The sequence below is a fragment of the Pleurodeles waltl genome, chromosome 2_2 (genome assembly GCF_031143425.1).
Source record: "Pleurodeles waltl isolate 20211129_DDA chromosome 2_2, aPleWal1.hap1.20221129, whole genome shotgun sequence".
NCBI lineage: Eukaryota > Metazoa > Chordata > Amphibia > Caudata > Salamandridae > Pleurodeles > Pleurodeles waltl.
In genome coordinates, this window is record NC_090439.1 from 65,230,841 (window position 1) to 65,243,651 (window position 12,811).

Genomic DNA, 12,811 nt, shown 5'->3' on the forward strand with positions numbered 1-12,811 from the left:
TTTTCAAGTTTGGTGTTCCTGGAATCACAATTTAAAATCCTAACTTGTGGTGAAGTCAGATTTTAAATTGCAATTCTGAAAACACCATGTCTAGAAAGTTAGTATTTTCTTACTTTAGCCATTTGGTGCCTATAGTCTCTGATCACATGTGAGGGGTAGGGTGACAGCTTAGGTGTGACATGATCGACCTAGATGGGCCATCCTGGGCAGGATAGGAGAGAGGAGCTGGGCACAACCTCATCTAAGCCTGAAAAGCCTGTGTCCTGTCCATACACAAAGGGCTGCATAACCCCCCTTAGTGAGTCTGGAGCCAGGGCAGGAAAAGCATGGAATCCGTGGACTTAAAAGGCATGTCTTTGGAGACTCTCCCACTTCAAAAGCCCAAATGCATACAAGTACTGGACCTCTGACACCATCACTTCAGTAAACATCTGGACCTGTGACTACTCTGCCAGAAAGAAGGACTACTGTGCTGCTGAAGGAGTGCTACTCTGCTGGACTGTTGCTTTGCTGGATTCCTACTCTGCTGTGCTGCCATGCTGTCTGCTGTCTCCCTATCTGGGTGAGACTTGCATCACTTGAACCTAGAGTGATTCCAAAAACCAGTTAACTGGTCTCCTGATCGTAAGTCTCAGGGACATAAAAGACTTCTGACCAGCTTACTTCTGCACCTGTACTCTGCTAGCTGTGAGTCTCCCCTACCAAGTGGTTCCAACCCAGTCCTGGGCCTTTGGAAGTTGTCCTAAGGTGTGTGCTCCCACAAAACCAATGCAGCCTTTTTCAACCCGATGCATCGCTGCTACTATGTGGATCAGAACCGGCGCATCGCACCTGCTGCTTGGATTGGGAGGCTCGACTCCAACACATTGCCGTTGTTGAAGGAACAGGCCCAGCATATTGCCTCTGGGCCCACTGCAACTCAGAACCAATGCATCGCTGCCGCTGCGTGGAGATAATTGATGCAACTTCCCTACTGTGTAGGAAAATTCAATGCATCTCCTCTGCTGCCGGAATCATTACTGGTGCATAGCTTGTGCTGCAACCCGCATCTTCGACATGGACGCAACCAGGATTAAAGTACTTTTGTTTAAAAGCCTCACTGGGTTCTTGTATCCAATCCGCTCCCCATCGCGGTAGGCCTGAACTTCTGATGGGACAGGCATGCTATGGAGGAATCGAACTGCACTGTTAGGCCACTAATACCCCGCTGAGCTGCTGACTCAGGAAGCAAGCGGATCAGGCTATTGTTATTCATCCACTTGTTACCACTGCCACTACTGGCCACTGCCATCCGACATCAGAAGGATCTCAAGGCCCCTGGAACTCAAGTGAGTGTGTGTTTGCGAGTCGTGGACTGTGTCAGTCTGGGATCAGAGATCCACTGTTGCCTGCGGTGACACCCTTTTACCTGGATTTGGTTGGGAGTACATGTCCCAGGAGTGACTCTGCCCAGGAGGTCTTCCACGCACCTGTAGCCACAGTCATAAGCACACTTGCACCCGCAGGATGTGCGCAGCACAGTCCAACTCTGTCCTTCAAGAAGGCATTGTTCACTCAGCTTGCCTAAAAGAAAGGTTGTCTTTTTTATTTTTTTCCTTTTCCCTTGTTTGATTAATTCTGTGCATCATATTTCTGGTTTAAGTGATGGGGTGGAGGAAAGCTGCAACCCCTAAACCTTCCCTGTCTCCTAACTGGACTACTATTAAGAAACATTTGGCTAAAGCAGTGTAGGAGGCTGGCCTGGCTTATAGTGGGTACCAAGTGGTACTTACACCTTGTGCCAGGTCCAGTTATCCCTTATTAGTAGATTAGAACTGTTCTTGCAGCTTAGGCTGATAGAGGTAGCTATAGCAGAGCAGCTAAGGCTGAAATAGGAGACATGCAAAGTTCCTACTATACCACTTATTTCATATGGCACTATATCACAAGAAAAACCATACCCAGAGTTACGACAAATAAAGGTACTTTATTTTAGTGACAATATGCCAAAAATATCACAGAGGATATACTCCCTTAGGAGGTAAGTAAAATACACAAAATATATACACAGACCAAAATCAGGTAAGTAAAACACTTAGAAAAATAGTACAAACACTGTAGAACACAATAGAATGAAATAGGTGACAATAGGCATAGGGGCAACACAAACCATATACTCTGAAAGTGGAATGTGAACCACAAAGGGACCCCAGGCCAAGTGTAGTGTGTAGAGGGTCGCTGGGAGTGTAAGAAAACACTAAGAGTGTTCAAGATACCCCACCCCAAGACCCTGAAAAGTAGGAGTAAAGTTACCCTACTACCCCAGAAAGACAGTAAAGTCGAGATAGGGGATTCTGCAAGAACAACAACTGGACCTGAGGACCTGTAAAGGAAAGGGACCAAGTCCAAGAGTCACAAAAGTGTCCAGGGGGGGCAGGAGCCCACTAAAGCCCGGATGAAGGTGCAAAAGGACTACCTCCAGGTGGAAGAAGCCGAAGATTATGCAACGACGGAAGGTGCCAGGAACTTCTCCTTTGGCCAGAAGATGTCCCACGGCGTGTTGCAGGATGCCACGCAGAAAGACAGCAAACTAGCCTTGCTAGCTGCAAGAGTCGCGGCTGAGGATAAAGGATGCTGCCCGGGCCCAGGAAGGACCAGGAGGTCGCCACTTGGTAGAGGAGACAGAGGGGTCACTGAGCAACACGGAGAGCCCACGCAGAAGCAGGCAGCACCAGCAGAAGCACTTGAACAGGCGTTCAAAAAACCTGAGCACGAAGGTCGACTCAGCAACACAAAAGAGGGTCCCATGAAGCAGGAGGTCAACTCAGCGAGTTGGGCAATGCAGGACGGACTGCAGGGGACCTGGGCTGTGCTGTGCACGAAGGAATCCCTGCAAGAGTGCACAGAAGCCCTAGCAGCTGCAGTTCACGCAGTACACAGGATTACTGTCTGGCGTGGGGAGGCAAGGACTTACCTCCACCAAACTTGGACAGAAGGACTACTGGGCTGTGGGGGTCACTTGGATCCAGCTCCTGTGTTCCAGGGACCACGCTCGTCGAGATGAGAGGGGACCCAGAGGACCAGTGAAGCAGAAGTTTGGTGCCTGCTGTCGAAGGGGGAAGACTCCGTCAACCCACAGGAGATTTCTTCGGGATTTCCAGTGCAGGGTGAAGGCAGACTGCCATCAGAGCATGCACCACCAGGAAACAGTCGAGAAAGCCAGCAGGATTAGGCGCTACAATGTCGCTGGTAGTCTTCTTGCTACTTTGTTGCAGTTTTGCAGGCGTCCTAAAGCAGTCAGCGGTCGATCCTTGGCAGAAGTCCAAGAGAGAAATGCAGAGGAACTCTTGTGAGCTCTTGCATTCGTTATCTGAATAGAAACCCACAGGAGAGACCCTAAATAGCCCTCAGAGGAGCGTTGGCTACAGAGAGAGGTAAGCACCTATCAGGAGGGGTCTCTGACGTCACCTGCTGGCACTGGCCACTAAGAGGTGTCCATTGTGCCCTCACACCTCTGCATCCAAGATGGCAGAGGTCTGGGACACATTTGAGGAGCTCTGAGCATCTCCCCTGGGGAGGTGCTGGTCAGGGGAGTGTTGACTCCCCTTTCCTTTGTCCAGTTTCGTGCCAGAGCAGGGCTTGGGGGATCCCTGAACTGGTGTAGACTGGCTTATGCAAGGAGGGCACCATCTGTGCCCTTCAAAGCATTTCCAGAGGCCAGGAGAGGCTACTCTTCTCAGGCCCTCAACACCTATTTCCAAAGGGAGAGGGTGTAACACCTCTCTCAGAGGAAATCCTTTGTTCTGCCTTCCTGGGACTGGGATTCCCAGGCCCCAGGGGGGCAGAAACCTATCTGAGGGTTGGCAGCAGCTGTAGCTGCAAGGAAAACCCCAGAGAGTTAGTTTGGCAGTACATGGGTTCTATGCTAGAGCCCCGGGGATGCATGGGATTGTCCCCCCAATACCAGAATGGTATTGAGGGGACAATTCCATGATCCTAGACATGTTACATGGCCATGTTTGGAGTTACTATTGTGACGCTACATATAGGTATTGACCTATATGTAGTGCACACGTGTAATGGTGTCTCCGCACTCACAAAGTCCGGGAAAATTGCCCTGAACGATGTGGGGGCACCTTGGCTAGTGCCAGGATGCCTTCACAATAAGTAACTTTGCACCTAACCTTCACCAAGTGAGGATTAGACATATAGGTGACTTATAAGTTACTTAAGTGCAGTGAAAATGGCTGTGAAATAACGTGGACGTTATTTCACGCAGGCTGCAGTGGCAGTCCTGTGTAAGAATTGTCTGAGCTCCCTATGGGTGGCAAAAGAAGTGCTGCAGCCCATAGGGATATCCTGGAATCCCAATACCCTGGGTACCTAGGTACCATATACTAGGGAATTATAAGGGTGTTCCAGTGTGCCAATGAGAATTGGTAAAATTAATCACTAGCCTGCAGTGACAATTTTAAAAGCAGAGAGAGCATAAACACTGAGGTTCTGGTTAGCAGAGGCTCAGTGATACAGTTAGGCACTACACAGGGAACACACTTCATGAGCACTGAGGTCCTGGCTAGCAGGATCCCAGTGACACAGGCAAAAACAAACTTACACACAAGTAAAAATGGGGTTAACATGCCAGGCAAGATGGCACTTTCCTACAAGCAGTCAGGGTTATTACTAAAGAAACAGACTTGGCATAGGGACACCTATATTTGGAAATAGCTGACTCCCTAAGTCAAACCCTGGGTGCTGCCCCAAACCAGGATCATGTGGATCAAGGGGGAAGTATGACCTCGCCAGCTCTCTTGGTTACTGATGATTCACAGCCTTCTGTGACAGCCTCAGGTCCGCTGTTACAAGAGTAACCTCACCGTTGAAGCTGAAGCCCTGCACCTAGGTGTAAACAGAAGTCAAATAACACTATTTCCATCAGGAAAGCTGACAACTATAGCCTAGAACCTCAACCCTCCCTGGTTCTGGGTGATGGCCCTCAGAGACTCCTGAGTTTGCTTGCTTGGGTCCCTTTTTTAACCAACTTGCAGACACCCTTAACATTTTCTTGCCACTTTTGGTTGATAGAGTTGACAATTTTGAAGCTGAAATCATCAAGATCTCTAGTTCTCGTCCATGTCAGCCAGGCGCCTTGGCTCTGAAGGCCCCCTATGACATACCCTTAATAGCTTCTATTGTATCTGTTTCTAATGATGCCAGAGACACCCCAGACCCCCATATACGAGTCGTCCAAGCAGCCCTTGATGGATCCCCTGGGAGGCTACCGATACACATCCCCATGGACAGGCTTTTAAATGGCCAAAGGGGTAGTTGGGACTGTAATCCCCCGGGTGTTGATTTGACCAGTGGTAACAATGCCTCTTCACATGTTAACTTGCCTGTGGAATTATGTACTTTTGTGGTAGTCCTGGGGACTGTTTCAAAACTTGATGACTATCATTCAGCAACCTTTGACCAAGTCAAGAACAAAGTGTGTCACTGGTTAACCAGCAACTCTAATTTCTCTTTGGACTACCACAATATCAAGATGGCGAGGCGTGTGGACTGGATTGGACCCTTAGAGGAAACTGTCTCTGGAAACTTTGTTATTATTAATTTTAGATATCCCTTCCCTGCCAGGTGCATTTTGAGTTGTCATCAATATCAGCCCCTTTTAGGAGAAGGAGCCATCAAAGTACTGACTTTAGGTTTTTTGTACAGGCAACTTCAAGCTGGGATGAATCTGCCACTTGCTCAGCACCACCAAATTGTACCACAGAGGGTCACCCGAGTACCCCCTGTTACAATAGGTACCTACCTTTAGGAGACCTTAGTGATGTAGAGTGACAATACCAGGGATCAGATGTTATGACTATCCCTAATAAGTGGTCTGCTCTTTTTCAGCATTCAGAGAAATCTGATCTTTTGGCTGAGGTTGGGGCCCCTGAAACTCTTGAAATGCTGAGTACATGTGGGGCTCTATCAGGGGACCAGGTAGGGGGCCCTTTAATTCGAGACATAACATCGTCTGGAGCCCTTGTAGGCGACTCTGCCAATGGAACTATTAAACTGATTTGGCCCCTTGGACTGCTTCCTCTGAGGAACAGCCTAAATATTTTTTTTCTGGGGTGGGGCTGCGCTAGCCCCCACCCCCAGGCCATGTAACCCCCCTCCCAGGGCAGACCTTTGCCCTGGGGATCCCATTCCCTGAGGCTCAGCCATGTGACCTAGTTGCCCCCCCCAGGGCACCCACTGACAATGTTGGGGACTGCGGGGGGAGCCTGAAGGGCTGCATGGTCCCAGTTGTCTTCCCATCACCTGTGAGAGCTAGCATTGCTGTCACAGAGAGGATGCTGCTGAAGCCCTGGAGACCCCATGTCCCAGGGCCCAGCCAATTACTAAAAGTGGAGGGGGACCACGGTGCCCCCTTCCCAGTTTTAAATATATTACTGGCCCCAAGGAGGTGGTGGTCCCTGGGCCTGGGGGATCTGTGCGGTCATCCTGCAATGTTTTAAATTTAGCCCCAGGGAGGTGGTGGTTCTTGGGGTTCTATAGAGACATAGGAGGAGGGGTCCGTGCCCCACTCCATATCTGTAATCAAGCCCTGGTGAGGTGGTGGTCCCCAGTGCTCATAAGAGCCCAATAGAAGGGCTCCCCTCCAAAATTTAAAAAAAGTCAAGTGAAGATGATGGTCGCTGGGGTTCATAAAAGACGTAGGAGGGCAGTGTCAAGTGTCCCTCTCCTTTGTTTTTTTAAATGCTTCATGCTCTTGTGACATGGTCCACACGGGGGCTAAAGTGTGAACAAGTGCGAGAGACCTTGCTTGTATTCTTTTTAAATTTTCACAGAATTTGCGACTCCTCTGCGATTTTCTGCAACAAGTTCACAATTTCTTTTTTTACCCCAACAGGGTCCCAGAACAACACCAGCACCAAGGTAAGGGGTTAGGGTATTCCTATCCTTTTCTTTTTCTTTATATTTTTCCCCCAAAATGGCTGCCAACACTTCTAGTTCGAAATAACTCCAAAACTACCAAATGGATTTACACAAATACCAAACTCATGATCTGCGCACCAAGATCCAACTTCCTGCCAAATTTGGTGCAATTCCGTTCAGTGGCACAGGGAGTAATCATGTCTAAAGACCCTAGAGGAAAATGTATAGGGAAAAAGTGTTTGGGACTCCCCCCTCCCTTTTTCCCTGCTCCTGCTTGAAGAATCACCTTGACACTTTCAGGACAGCAGCTGAAGTGAGAGGCTTACTAACTTTGAACATTTTTGTGAACATTTGTCAAAGGGTGGTGCCAAAGTTATTGGCAAAACCAAAAACGCTTTTCCTAAGAAAACTAGGCCCTAACCATAAACCATAACTACCTAATGACGACTGCCAGTTAGTAATATATATATATATATATAAACACACACTATATATACATATATATCATTATATCATTCACTGAAGAAAAACAAAGGTTACAGGGACGTTTTAGTTAGGAATTAGCATTTTAAAAAGAAATTAGAATTAAAAAAACAAAGGTTGCAGTGGTATTACTGTTAGGTTCTGAGTTTACACACACAAAACCACAGAAATTCAACTGTTAGAGTTATTTCAAGTAACTATAACTTTTGCCCTAAATTAATTATAACCCGCTCCCCGGCCATGCACTGTTTTCTAATCAATAATTGTATTGCAAATGTTGCAATGATAATGTCAATGATGCCATAAAAGATGTCATCAATGATGTAATATATGGGGTAATTAGCTGTGAATGACCAGTGCGTGAGTTATAGTTTACCTTAGGGCGCAAGTATATTTACTTTATATAACTTAACTATAACTGCTGAATTTGTATGGTATTGTGCGTGTAGATTCAGAACCTAACTATAATGTCCCTGTAACCTTTAGGTTTTTCATTGAGTTTATATGGTTTGCTCTGTGGCTGAATCCTGGCATGCAAAGAACCCTGCGCCACGAACAGCCTTTGGCAGTGCGCAGCATCGGTTAGCCGCAGGTCCTAGCTTGTGGCCAGGCCTTTCAGCTAACCCCACAATGCAACCAACCCTCCCTCACACAGCCTTCGGCATGAGTCTCTGAGAGGGTCTGTGAATGGATGGATGAGTCTCTGAGTAGGTAAGTGGGTGTGTGAGTGTCTGAGTGAGTGTACGACTGTGAGTGGGTCTGTGGGTGGGGGCATGAGTGTCTGTCTAGGTCTGTGAGTGGGTGCAGGAGTGTCTCAGTGAGTCTCTGAGTGGGTGTGTAAGTCTCTGAGTGGGTCTGTGACTGAGCACATGAGAGTCTGGTATGGTCTGTGAGTGGTTGTGTGAGTCTCTATGTGGACCTGTGACTGGGTGGGTGAGCCTCTGAGTAGGTCTGTAAGTGAGTGCGTGAGCCCCTGGGTGGGTATGTGACTGGGTCCAAGAGTGTGAGTGGGTCTCTGAGTGGGTGGATGTGTGTGGGTTTCTGTGTGAGTGCAAGAGTGTCTGAGTGGGTCTCTGAGTGCACCAGTGAGTGGCTGAGTGAGTGGGTGTGTGAGTCTCTGAGTGGGTCTGTGAGTGGGTGCATGAGTGCCTGAGTGGGTCTGTGAGTGGGTGTGTGGGTGTCTGAGAAGGTCTGTGAGTGGGTGTGTGAGTGCCTGAGTGGGTCTGCGTGTGGGTGAATGAGTGTCTGAGTGGGTCTGTGAGTGGGTGCATGAGTCTTTAAGTTGGCCTGAAGGGTGTGACAGACTCTGAGCGGGTCTGTAAGTGACTGCAGGAGGCTGTGAGTGGGTCTGCGATTGGGTGTACAAGAGCGTGTGTGTGTCTGTGAGGGAGTGCATTAGTGTCTGTGTGTGTGATTGTTTTTTTGGCCGATATTTGCAAATACGTTGTGATGTTTTAAAAGGGCCGCATTGAGAGTTCAACACATTTGCGTATATTGCACATGAAAACATTTATTTTCAACGTGTTGTACGCTTGAGATGTCCCACAAACACCCCATATATGCCGCCTATGAAGTCGGGGTACCTTTACCCTGACCCTTTATACCACTTTTGATATTTAGTTTCAGTCCCTGTGACCCTGTCCCGCTACTTAAAATGGTAGCACAAACTTTCTGCTCAGGTTGTGGCCAGCCAATCACAGCATTCCTGTTGGCATGAGAATTCACGATTTGCTGCGAAATGGTCGCCAAGTATTTGTGCATGTAGACAGACAAATTTGTTTTTCCTTTAATATCCCGAAAACTACTGAACAGATTTACAACAAATAACGAAAAGGGTGCTTTCTGGACCAATAGTTATCTTTCTGCCAGATTTGGTGCAATACTGTCCAGCGGTTTGTGTTGTAGTCGTGTCTAAACTCTCTATGGGAATCAACATGGGAAATACACTTTTTTTGTCCCCCCCCCCTTTTACCTCGGCCTGACAGATTACCCTGAAACTTTCCATATACAACAAGACATAAATGCCCTCATTACAACCCTGGTGGTTAAAGACCGCCAGGGCTGTTTTGACAGAAGCACCGCAACAGGCTGTCGGTGCTTCACATGGGATTATGACCGCGGCGCTTCACCGCCGGGACCGGCGTTTTCCCACCACATTGGCCCCAGCGGTTGCAATCCCCCAGGGAGGCACTGCTTGCAGCGCTACCCAGGGGATTACGAGTCCCCTTCCTGCCGGCCTTTTCATGGCAGTATGAACCGCCATGAAAAGGCTGGCAGAAAGGGGAGTCGCAGGCCCCCTGCCACGGCCCCATGGAGCTTTTCACTGTCTGCATAGCAGACAGTAAAAAGCGCGACGGGTGCAACTGCACCCGTCGTACAGCCGGCTCCATTTGGAGCCAGCTCCTGTGTTGCGGCCCAGCGGGGATCTCCAAATAGACACCACAGGAGTGCTGCTGCAATGGCGGCCGCGCAGCGGTTTCAACCTGGCGGACGGGCCAAATTGTCACTTTTTGGGGGAAAATTTCATGAGGATTCGTCCGAAGGCGCCAAAGATATAGCCAAGTAAAAAACGCTTTTCCTATGGAAACTAGGTCCTAGCCATAACTACCTACTCGCGACCACCATTATATATATATATATATATATATATACACACACACACACACCCACACACACATATTACTTACGGGCCAGTAGGTAGTTTTAGTTAGGACCATGTTTCCATAAGAAAAGCATTTTTGGACTTACCTATATCTTTGGTGCCATTTGAGAAATCAAAAAAGTTTCCCGGTAATTCTTGTTGCGCATGGCAAGTTTCGGAGTGATTCATCAAGCGGGTGGGGAGAAAAAAGGGGGTGGTCAAAAAAGTGCGTTTTCCCATGTTAATTCCCATAGGAATTTAGAACAAGACTACTGCTTGAACTGCTGTACAGAATTACACCAAATTTGACAAAAAGATAGATTTATTTCCGTACATTGTGCTTTTTGTTATTTGGTGTAAATCTGTTCAATAGTTTTTGAGATATTAAAAGGAAAATACATTTGTATATTTAGGGCTGTGGATCCTTCGCAATGTTTTCACGATTATCACAGAGAATTTGCAGTTGTGTGCGCCAACAGGAATGCTATGATTGATTGGCTGCAACTTGATCAGAAAGTTACGGCCAAATTGTATGTTATGGGACACAAAATCATATTTCAAAGTGCAATATATAGAATATATAGAAAAAAGTGCAAGTGCTAGAGATATATGGTGACGAGTTTGAGCAACAGGCCTTTCACTGACCATAAAGTGCACAGGTGAACGTGATTTAAAAGGGATCCTAAGACCCACCCTCTAGTTGAAACAGAGGAGTTACCCTTCACATATTTCATTATAAAAGTAGGCTAGCAGGACAAATTCATATGACATATCACTTATTTTCCCTTTACTTTTTTCTTTTTTGTTTCATATTTTACCTCAAACATCTACCTATAGATTAGTTTAATGAGGAAAGGGATGTGAAAGAGAGGAGGGGCAATCACAGTGTGAAACAAATAAAGGTAAAGTACCAATATCTGTCAAATGCCCAAACTCTGTCAGATTAACATAAATCCTCACAGTCCTCCTTATTGTCCAGAGAGGCCTCATAGAAGGGATCGGTTTTGACAGTCCCATATATGTAAAGTATCAGTTCAGTTTCACCAATCACACAAGTCTAGTCATTTCCCATTAAGGGTCTCTTATCTAGTACTCCAGGACTCAATACTCTTTTTTAAGTTTCACACCAGCCTAGCATTCCATTCTTTTCACAAAAAGTGCTGACTTCACACTTAAGAAAAATATAAGTTCTTCTTACATTAGGTATGTTTCAAGGTTATCCTTTAAGTCAAATCACTAATTAATATTCTGATACCCCCAACAAGCTTATATTTCCACTATAAAAGAAAGATACAACATTTGAATAATAGCAAGGAAATTATGAGGGCAAAAACAAAGAAATAAATGTGTACGTGGTGTTCGTAATGGTCTGTTCAATACTGCTGACCCTAAATTTTCATTATTAGGACTCCCATCCTCCCAGATTCACATAGTCACCGATACCATCAGAACCCTGAGTAGATGTTTCTCTGCCTCATCGTAAGAACACATTTAGCTCTGTATCAGAGTTCAGCCCCCATGGGGTCTCAGTTCCCTTCAAGATGATCCACCTGGACTCTGGCTTTCTGAGAGCCAACTCTAAGCCCCCTCCTCTTGATGCTCTCACAATATGATGAACTCCAAAGTAACACAATCCTGTTTTATCGTCTCCATGGTCCTCCCATATGTGTCTGGCCATGGCATTTGTGAAGTTTTTATTCTGTATCGCCTGGATAAGCTGTAAAATCCTTAATTTCAGGTTACTGACTGGCGTTCCAATATACCGCTTACCACAGCCACATTTTAGGACATATACTATGTTTGGTGTTTCACAATTGATGTTATTTCTAATCATAAACATCCTTCCAGTTATTGATACAAGGTCAACTGTGTTCTGTCCGAATGTACATGTATTACATCTCTGACATTTTCAGAATCCTCTCTGACGGTTCGCCAGCCAATTGCGTTTGGTATTTGGGATATCCTGCATGAAACTATGCATTAGACAGTCTCCTAGCGAAGCTGACTTACTACAGGTTATCCTAGGTTATGCTGGTAATGCTGATTTCAGGGTCTCATCCAGCCTCAATATTTGCCAGTTCATTTGCAAGGCTTTCTTCACTTGCGCACTGGACTGATCAAACTCTGCGATATACTGATAAGATGACTCCTTCATTCCTTTTGGTTCATACTGTTTCAGAGTCAACAATTCTTCTCTTTTCTGGGATGATGCCCTTCCCAGAGCATCCTCCAGGACACTGTTTGGATACCCTCTAGCTCTAAATCTGTCAGACATGTTCTCTGCTTCATGATTAAATTCTGTTTCCTCTGAGCAACTTTTTCTTGCACATTAACAGTTCACCATATGGTATGCTCTATTTTGGTGCCTGTGGGTGTCCACTGTTTGCATGCAGTAAGTTGTTGCAACTGGTAGGTTTCCTATGGATACATGCACATACCTTTTCCCCCTCAATGTAAACTGTGATGCCTAGGTATATAATACTTGTAGCACTAATTTCATATTTAAATCTCGTTTTTTGAGGGATAGGTTCCCAGGATTCAAGGAAGTTGAATAAAACTTGTTCATCACTATCCCATCTGAGAAATAGTAATATTCCTGTGTTTTTCAAGATGTCATTGTTTTCTCCAACTCAGATTGTCTCCGCCTCCCAATGGCCCATAGTCAAATTTGCATACATGGATGCAAATGATGTTCCCATAACTATCCCACATAGGTAGTGTTTTGATCAAACATGGAGTTGTTATGTATCAGATAGAAATACAGCATCTCCAATA

At 46.3% G+C, this 12,811-nt stretch overlaps 1 protein-coding gene across 3 annotated transcripts in view; it reads right to left on the reverse strand.

The window, feature by feature from the left end:
- LOC138280126 (NFX1-type zinc finger-containing protein 1-like) overlaps positions 1-12,811 on the reverse strand; it is a 1,298,750-nt gene that overhangs the window by 632,245 nt on the left and 653,694 nt on the right. The window lies entirely within an intron of this gene.